General features: G+C 36.8%; 1 long non-coding RNA gene across 1 annotated transcript; it reads left to right on the forward strand.

Annotated features, from left to right (window-relative positions):
• Nucleotides 1–1574: 1574 nt before the first annotated feature.
• Nucleotides 1575–3269, forward strand: LOC122175708. The gene is made up of 3 exons (XR_006177481.1): nucleotides 1575–1628; nucleotides 1884–2044; nucleotides 3141–3269. It is a non-coding gene; the product is annotated as an uncharacterized LOC122175708 (long non-coding RNA).
• Nucleotides 3270–8483: the final 5214 nt, after the last annotated feature.

Genomic DNA, 8483 nt, shown 5'->3' on the forward strand with positions numbered 1-8483 from the left:
AGCCTGGTAATGGGTTCATTCCTGTTTTTGGTCCAAGTGAATTCTATGGTACAAAATCTGAGAAACATCTGAATAGCCTTTCTGAGCTCAAACTCCAAAACGAAGGCAAATCACTTCTTCAAGTTCTTTAATTTCCATTGGGATCGGACCTCTCAATAACTTCATGGACAATGGCAAATTGGAGAGAGGTGTTGATATGCCTAGGAGTAGGGAGGCCCTACGGAGACCTAGACAGCTTGGACTGATGGCCTGAAGTCAATGGGAGAGAAATTGGTCAATGAGACCAAGCGTGGGGCCGTGCTCTTTGCTCACAACAACTGCGTGCAATGCTACAGGCTGGCTTGGGGCTGAGTGGCTCACCTGTTCAAGGGTTTTAGCATTAAAATCTGGGAAGACATGAATATATAAGGTGATATGTTACAACTCCTGCTGCACTTCGTAATGTTCATGAAAGCTTTGCTGTTCTGTTAAATCCATTTAGCTTTTTTGTTTCCCTGTAAGGTATTAAGGCTTTGTTAAATATAATCAAGAAATTAAGCCATTTCTCTAGAGGACTTGTTTGGCCAGCTCTGTTTGTGGCATGTATTAGTAAGGAGATGAGGGTGCTCATTGGCAGTGACAGACCTTGCAAGTTTAGCGTGCAATCTGCGTGCAATCTCATTGCTCACCTAGAATCATGAACTATTTATTGTTAATGAAATGAAAATAAATATTTTAATTTTCTTGACTTGAATTAGATTCCTAGGGTAAATGAAAACTTCCATTTCAGTTTTTTTTTGATTTTGGCCATATCTGTGAATGGAGATTCTGCATTTTCTCTGGGCAGCTTGTGACAGCATTTACCACCATCATAGTGAAAGTGTGTGCTTTTATTTTCATGTGGAACTTCTGGTATTTCAGAATGCAATTCGCAGACTCATTCAAATTGTCCATCAGGGCCTCCCAGGTTGTTTCCGACCTTTTTGCCCATGTTTGCAGTGCTTCATGGGGTTATTCCTCTTTGGGTGCAGGAGGATTTGATGGGCAGAATAATACATATGAATGCAGACACCAAAGGAAACTGTTTTTTTTTTTACTGTCTTCAGCTCCCAAACTGTACTTAACCTTTTAGTAAGAATCTGTCTTTTTTTCACATATTTCAGCATGGTGCATTTTTTTGGTATGCTTTTTTCCATCATTCCTTTTTCATCTCATACGGTAGCATCTGTCAGTGTCATCTTCCCAGGCCCCCAAGTATGAAATGTGATTGATTTTTCCTTTCTACCAGACATCATATTTTAAATGTTGCTGCTTTTGTCCTTCTTCCTCTTTTGTCCTTTAAAGTTTCCAGAGTGTTATCAATTTTTGTATTTCTCTATTTCACATTTACTGGCTGCTGTCACTTCTAATCTGGTGCTCGTGCTTAGAACACTCATCTATTTTTTCTCATAAACATTTTCTTTTCTGCAAGGTATAGCTATTTCTCTTGCCTGACATTTTTCTCATTGCTTTCTTTGTCAGCTCCTAAGAATTCTGTCCTGAGTCTGGGAGGAAAGTTGAGATTTCTGAACACAGCATGGAGAAGATAAGCTTAAGTTTTGGGTTAGAACTTTTTGGGGAAATCATAGAAAAAGACTACTGTCAAACAGGTGAGGAAGAAAGAGCTGCACATGAAATGCAGTTGCATTTTCAGGGGCTTTTCATACTTGGAGCATATCACTCTGCCTTATACTGACTGGTAATGAGTTCAGTGTAAGTATTGCACTAGCTGGGTGCAAACAAGATGGCAATTAAACTCATATTGAACCTCTTTCTTGAGATTTCTTGATGCTTACTATCAGGCTTCAAGTACATCTGTTTATGCAGTAGCAGATCTTCACAGGTTTTTTCTTTCCAAACCTTAGGAGCAGTAATAGCTTTTCAAAGACTGTAGGACTTCACACATGCAGTGAGGCAGCTGGTCTGGGGAAGAAGTCACCTCCCTATTTGCTGAAGTTTTGACCTCACTTAACAATGAGAAATGCAAGTCAGCAGCTTGAGATGGATTTTCATTAATTACTACAAGGTAATTAATAACCAAAAGCATATGCACCATATGTCTGGTTTGCAAATCTGTGCATCTGCAATGTGCGTTTTCCTGCAGCAAACAACTGTAGAAATAAAATATTGTCATCCTGAACTAAATTTGTAAATCAAAAGCTGTCCTTTATGATGAGACCAAGAAGAAACCTTGGATGTTCAATGCAATTCTGGCCAGTGATGTTTTTTGTCTGCTATTTGCTGCAGCACATCTACCATCATGCAAGGGTTTTGCTTTTTTTTTTTAATTATTTTAACAAAGATTTACTAAGAGTCTTTTTGCTTTCCATAAAACACTTCTTTTTGAGAGAAGGTAAGTACAGGTACTTTGCAACACCATCTCAGGCACAGTGTATTATGGTAGAAATGTATTAGTTTGACAGGAATGGATTATTTATTGCCTAAAATGATGAGGTGCACTGGGAACTGATATTCACAGCTAAAGAGCCATTTGCTTGATAGCAGTTAAATGCAAGGAGAGGGGGGTGTAAATACAAAACCACATCCTACTTCAGGGAAAACGTAAAACGCTTCTGTTTACCTGGAATGATTTCTGCAAAGATGAGTAGATGTAGACCCCAGCAGTGTGAAGGTCAATGGTGTAAGAGGTGGTTTACTGTGAGCTGGGTTGAGGATGGAGGGGGAGCACTGTCCTGTACAGAGCTCTCCTTGGCAGAATGCAGAGTTTTATAACTCTGTGGAGGATAATAATTACTGCTTATCTGGCTGAATGCACAGTTCTTGTGTTTAATGCCTGTTTACAGGGCACTGTGGAGATGAAAGCTATAGTAAGTGCTGAGTTGCATGATCAATCAGAGAACTCCGTGGTGTTCATGGTGCACATCCTTTTTCAGGAAGAAAAAGGGTAGGGGCTGTAAGTGATGGCTCTTACAACAAGAGTGATGCACCATTGTACAGAAGAAATTATGTACGTAAAGTGCTGAGAAGAGGCAAGTTTAACTGCTTATCTTTACGAGGAAGAAATATTTAATATCGAAAGTCTTTATGTGGCTCCGGGGTTAATTTGGCCAAAGCTGAAGAGCAGTTGCAATGATGAAGCTAATGTGTGGTATTTGTTGCAGGTATCTCGTGTCTCCAAAGAGGTAGTGGAGAATAAACTTCAAATATTTTCTAAAGTGAAGCTATGTAAGAACAGACATGGAAAAAATACAATGCGTAGTTGTGAGATGACTTAATGAATGACAGATTGTTCGAACAACATTTGAGGTATGATGTGAATGTGCTTCTAAGTTGAAAAATACTTCTTTTGAATGTTAAGACTGTTGTTCTGAACCATCAGACATCTTATAGTTCAGTAGGTGAAAAAAGGTGACTCACGACTGAGCAGAAGGAAGTGTCTGTACACATCACAAGTTTCTACTTTAATATGTAGGCCCAATGCCAACCTAACTTTAAAAAAATTCTCTTACTGTTTTGAAGGTGGGTGAAGATGAGGTATCAGTATAAGATTTGACTTTCACCACTGAGCTTTTACTTAAAATGATTGAGGTGTAATTCAATAAAGCCTCTAAGCATGTGGAAAAAGATATTTAGCAGTGTTCTGTTGGAGTAGTGCTTGTAACTGTGTCACGTCCCGTATCAGTGAAACGGTGCCAAGTTCTAGTAGAGAAACTAAATAATTTATTTGCACATTTTTTTGCCATCGTTTCTAAAAATTAATTTGTGCTTGTAACATTTTTTTTTTTCTTTTTTTACATTCATTTTCTTCTTTCCTGTTAGGAAGAGCCAATTTATTCAACTGCAGTCTCTGGAGAGACATTAATGAAAATCACAATATTTAAAAAAAAAAAAAAAAAAAAAGTGAAAATATTGTTCTCATTTTTCATTTTCAGTGCTGCTTGTCTTTTGACATTTATTCTGTTTTCTTTTCATAAATTATATACTTAGGAGAAACTGTCACAAAACATTTAGATTGAAAATATATATTTTTAATCTTTAGGTTTAATACTGAATTTCAAACAAATTATGACATTTTGCTTCAATTCTCTGAAAACATACATTAATGCAGCTGTCAAATGTTACCATGAATTAGAAAGCTGGGGTTTCAGCTGGAGCAATAAAAGCATCCGAATAATCCTTTCAATATCTTCTGATGGTTTTACTCCTGAAACAGGGGATGTAAGAAGATCATGAAACAAAACCCATATGAATCTGATGTTATACTTTTTATATTTTGGATGAGGAGTCTATAGAGATACAGGGGGCTATGCCAGCAGGTTGTAGATAAGGTTTCGTCTCTCTCTTCTCTCCTGTTGCTGGAAAGTGGGTATTCCTTCCAGTGTACTTCAGGATAGAGATGGCAGTGGAAGATATTACTTGGAATGTCTTTGAAATTTGATAATAATGTCTTAATTTCTCCTAACCTCAGTGAATAGGAATGCAGTTTCTTTAAAAGTCTTTAAAGTAGAATGTACCTTTTCAGATGACAGAGCACTGAGCATTATTGTTAGAGCTCTTTACTTGTTTTCTAATGCTGATCCATGACACCAATTTCCAATTCCTAAATTTCCTGTTACTTTCTTTAGTGTCTCTAATGTCCCCTTATGATTTTTTGAAAGTGTTGTGAATTACTGCTTGTGGACTTGGTGATGATATTGTGACAATAAATAAATAATATACATTTCTAGGTTAGCTCTTCTCAGTACCTTGTGTTAGCTTGAAAGAAACCTTGTCATCTAGTCCTTTTCAGGACCAGCTGGGCTGACTTTAGGAAAAAAATCAATTCCCTTTAGGTACCTCGCAATTATCACTGGTATTTCAAAGGCTAATAATTAAGAAAATTTATAGAGAAAATTGATATATTTTTTTCTTTTCTTTTTTGAAAGTTGCATGTAATTCAGAGATCTGACAGATGCTAAGCAATCTCTTTTTATTGAATAGTCAACGTGGAAAGGTTTGGAAACTTCACTGCTTTTCATTACTGCAGAAGGGCAAAGAGGAGTGCATCCAGTCCTTCAGTAAGCATTACAGTTTCATCTAAATGACTAATGAGATGTCCATGATTGGCTTCAGTAAATGACCATCTGCACACGTAGGTGAGAGTCAAGGTTTGCAGAGAGGCACTGCAGACCTTTCGAAAGCTCTCCTGATGCCCATGTGAGAAAAGTGAGATGCTGAAATGGAGTTCTTGAGGGGATAAATTCTGTAAAATACAGCAATTATTGGTAGTGGGGTACTGTAGGCAAACAGACTCTTTACTCTTGATTAAGTATCACACATACCTTAAATAAAATTTGGTGTTCTGGTAGCATCCTGCCATATATTGCTAGGCATCTAAATTCTGCCACTTGATCTGGAAGGACTGTCAGCACTGCAAATTAGGCTTGGAGGCTTGGCTTGTATGAGTGACTAGGAGACCACTGCAATAGAAGAAGGCTCATGAAAGATGGGTAGGGACAATGTCCCTGTGTTGCTCAGGAAATAATGTAGGGTGATGTTGACGACTACTGCAAAGAAAGGCTTAATTTCTACACAAAGGTACTAGAGAGTAGCCTTTGTTTTAGTTCAACAGCCTCTTTTCTGTCTTAACAGTTTTTCTCTGGGATTTAGCAATTGTTACACTTTCAGAACAGAATGTAACTAGAAATTTAACTTGGAAGATATTTGCTGGAATCATAAGTGCTAAAAACAGAAATGTGTGGGCTCAGCTCAGTCGTTCCAAAACAAGCAAATCTTTCAGTTATGAAGATGAGGACACTATTTTGTTAATACATTGGGTTTGGTGATTATATAAGAATAATTAAAAAAATAATTTCCATGTATTTGGGGGCAATAGTATTAATATTATTTCTTTCATCCCATGCAAGTTTGTAATTGTATCTCCATTGTCATGCATGGTGTTAACATGAAAGCATGCAAATACAGACTGGGAATATATTACTATAAACTTGTGAATGTGTTGCTCATAAAGAATATTAGATTTATATATAATAAATATAGGAACCTGCAGTTCAACAGAACAATCAACTTCAAACAATTATTTTAGTTGCAGTAATTGTGTTCTATTTTAAATAAACTACAACTCTTGTCACATAAGGAGTGGATTAGAACACTGTTGTACTGTGGGGGAGAACAGAAAGGCTGTTGGAAACTGAGTTGATTATGCACATCGTTTTATTTTGTGCATTTTTATTTTTAAAATATATTCAATAATTGGGGCACCTGTTCTCATTTCTCTGTCATTGCAGGCTGATACAAAAGCCTTGCTTTCCATTGTGTTTTTTTTTTTTTTCTTTCTTTTTTTTCTGGAATACAATTGGATTTTTGATTATTAGCTTTGGTATTCTGACTGTAAAGTCAGAAGTTATGAAGAAGAAAGTTATTGCCAAAAGTGAAGAGAGGGAGAGTTCCTAGCTCCAGACATGTCTGACTTGACCTCTGCTGTTGGCAACAGTTGATCAAACTGTTGTCTTAAGGGTCTTAATCAGTTTGGAAGAAGGGTGACCTCTGCCTCCTTGAGTAGATGAAACAAAGCAGAATGAGGGTGTTCAGCTGTCTTCTCTGATTTGAAGAGGGGAATGCATGGGATCTAAGGAAGCTTTAATCTTCTGGGGTTAACATTCGGATGTTATAGCTCAGGAAGGAGGAGTATCTTTTATTTTTTAAAATGTCAGTATTTCTGTGCCAGTGTCTGAATTGTGAAAACTGAGGAAAAATGACCTTTTTCTGATGGGCAAAGCTGCATCTTGGGAGCAAGGGTACAAGTGCAGAGCAAATAGTGTCTCCTGCCCCTATCTTAGGATGGGAGAGCTCAGAATTATGGTGTGCGATAATATAGATTTATTGTTCACGTGGAAGAGTGGCCAAGAATTATTTGTGGTCTTTTTCTGTGATTATTATTAGTAATAGGACAATGTTTTTTCTCCTGCTTTTGCTTTTCAGGAGAATACACATCTCTTCTGCATGCATTTCTTGCAAGCGTGAGTTCAGATCTATGTTCCCAGTTGTCCTGTTAGAGATAAATGCATTATAGACCATGGGTAATCTCAGCAGTCAGAATTACTACTTTTCTTTGTGTTTTCATGACCTTTAAAAAAAATTGATCTTCCCAACTCTGTGATCAATTAAATGGTCTTTTAATCTCTTTGAAGTTTCCTTAAATCTTCTTTTGTATCACACTGCTTACCAGCACCTAAATGTTTTCCGTGGTTACAACAAATGAATACCAAAAATCTTCTCTTCCATTTCCTTGGTACTTGGAAGAGTAATTCAGGAAATTCAGATGTAATGTGTATCTTGTACATGCCTGAATTTGTATGGAAATTATAGGAATCAAACATTTGTTACAAATAAACTCAAAGATACTGAAACCCTACTTTTTGGAAGGAGGTATCTAGAGGGGGAGCACAAATGTCCTGTTGTGTGTACTGGCAAACAGGTCTCCCAGCACTTCTCTTAATAAGGAGTCAGTTCAGAAGCTGATCATTTTTGACCATATGGTCCAGGGAACAACCTGGATGATGAAAGACCCAGAGCCACTTTTATTTCACCAGGATGTCCTGCTGTCCTGTGAAGATTTTGTCTTTTTCAGCAGAACTTTCCCTGGCTAATGAGGTTTTTGCAGCTTCTGGTACCACTGCTCTTTGTTGATGTCAAAATATCTCCTGCAAATTAAATACTTATCATAGTGCCAGATACTTGCTTTCTCCAAAAGCTTATTTTGGCTGTGGTATTCTCCCCCAGGTGAATTGTTATTCAGATGACTGAACTGTTGATAAATGCCTATTTAATAATAAATATTAGCTTGTCTCAACTGCCTGAATACTCTTTAAAAAAAAAAAAAAAGCTCCTTTTGTTTACACAGAAATCTGGGCCATCATTTACTCATCTGAATGAAGGCTAATGTGCTATGTGAACGTAGGGTACAGAAGTGCCGGAGTTGGTCACAAATCATCGCTGTTCTTTTCACAGTGTGATTTTTTTTTTTTTTTCCCACCAGATTCTCTGTGTGGAAAAATCATTAAGTAGTTCAACATCCAAAGAAGTAAAACCTGCAAAAATCAAAATAACTCTGATTCACTGTTTGTAAGATTTCCATAATGTGTTATGCTGGGGTTACTTTGTGCTTTTATTGCAGTACAGGCAATTACTGTCATTCTGCCCAGAGCTGTTATTGTAGCTTTTAATATATCACTTCAGTGGCTAAATTAACAAGCAGTGCTGTAATGGACATTTTATTTGAAAAATAATTTCAGCTCAGCCTAAGATTTAATGAGCCATGTGCTGGAGCTGTAAGTTTATTTTCTTATCCCTTTTTGCCATCCTACTCATAATGAGATTTTATTTCAAAAACTGAATTTTTAAGTAATTGTGATCCTGTCCATTAGACTTCCAGAAAAACTCTTACAACCTTTTGTGATATATATATATATATATATATATATATATATATATATATATATATA

Source organism: Lagopus leucura, unplaced genomic scaffold, assembly GCF_019238085.1.
Source record: "Lagopus leucura isolate 7727_CA_CO unplaced genomic scaffold, USGS_WTPT01 Super-Scaffold_741, whole genome shotgun sequence".
NCBI classification, from domain to species: Eukaryota; Metazoa; Chordata; class Aves; order Galliformes; family Phasianidae; genus Lagopus; species Lagopus leucura.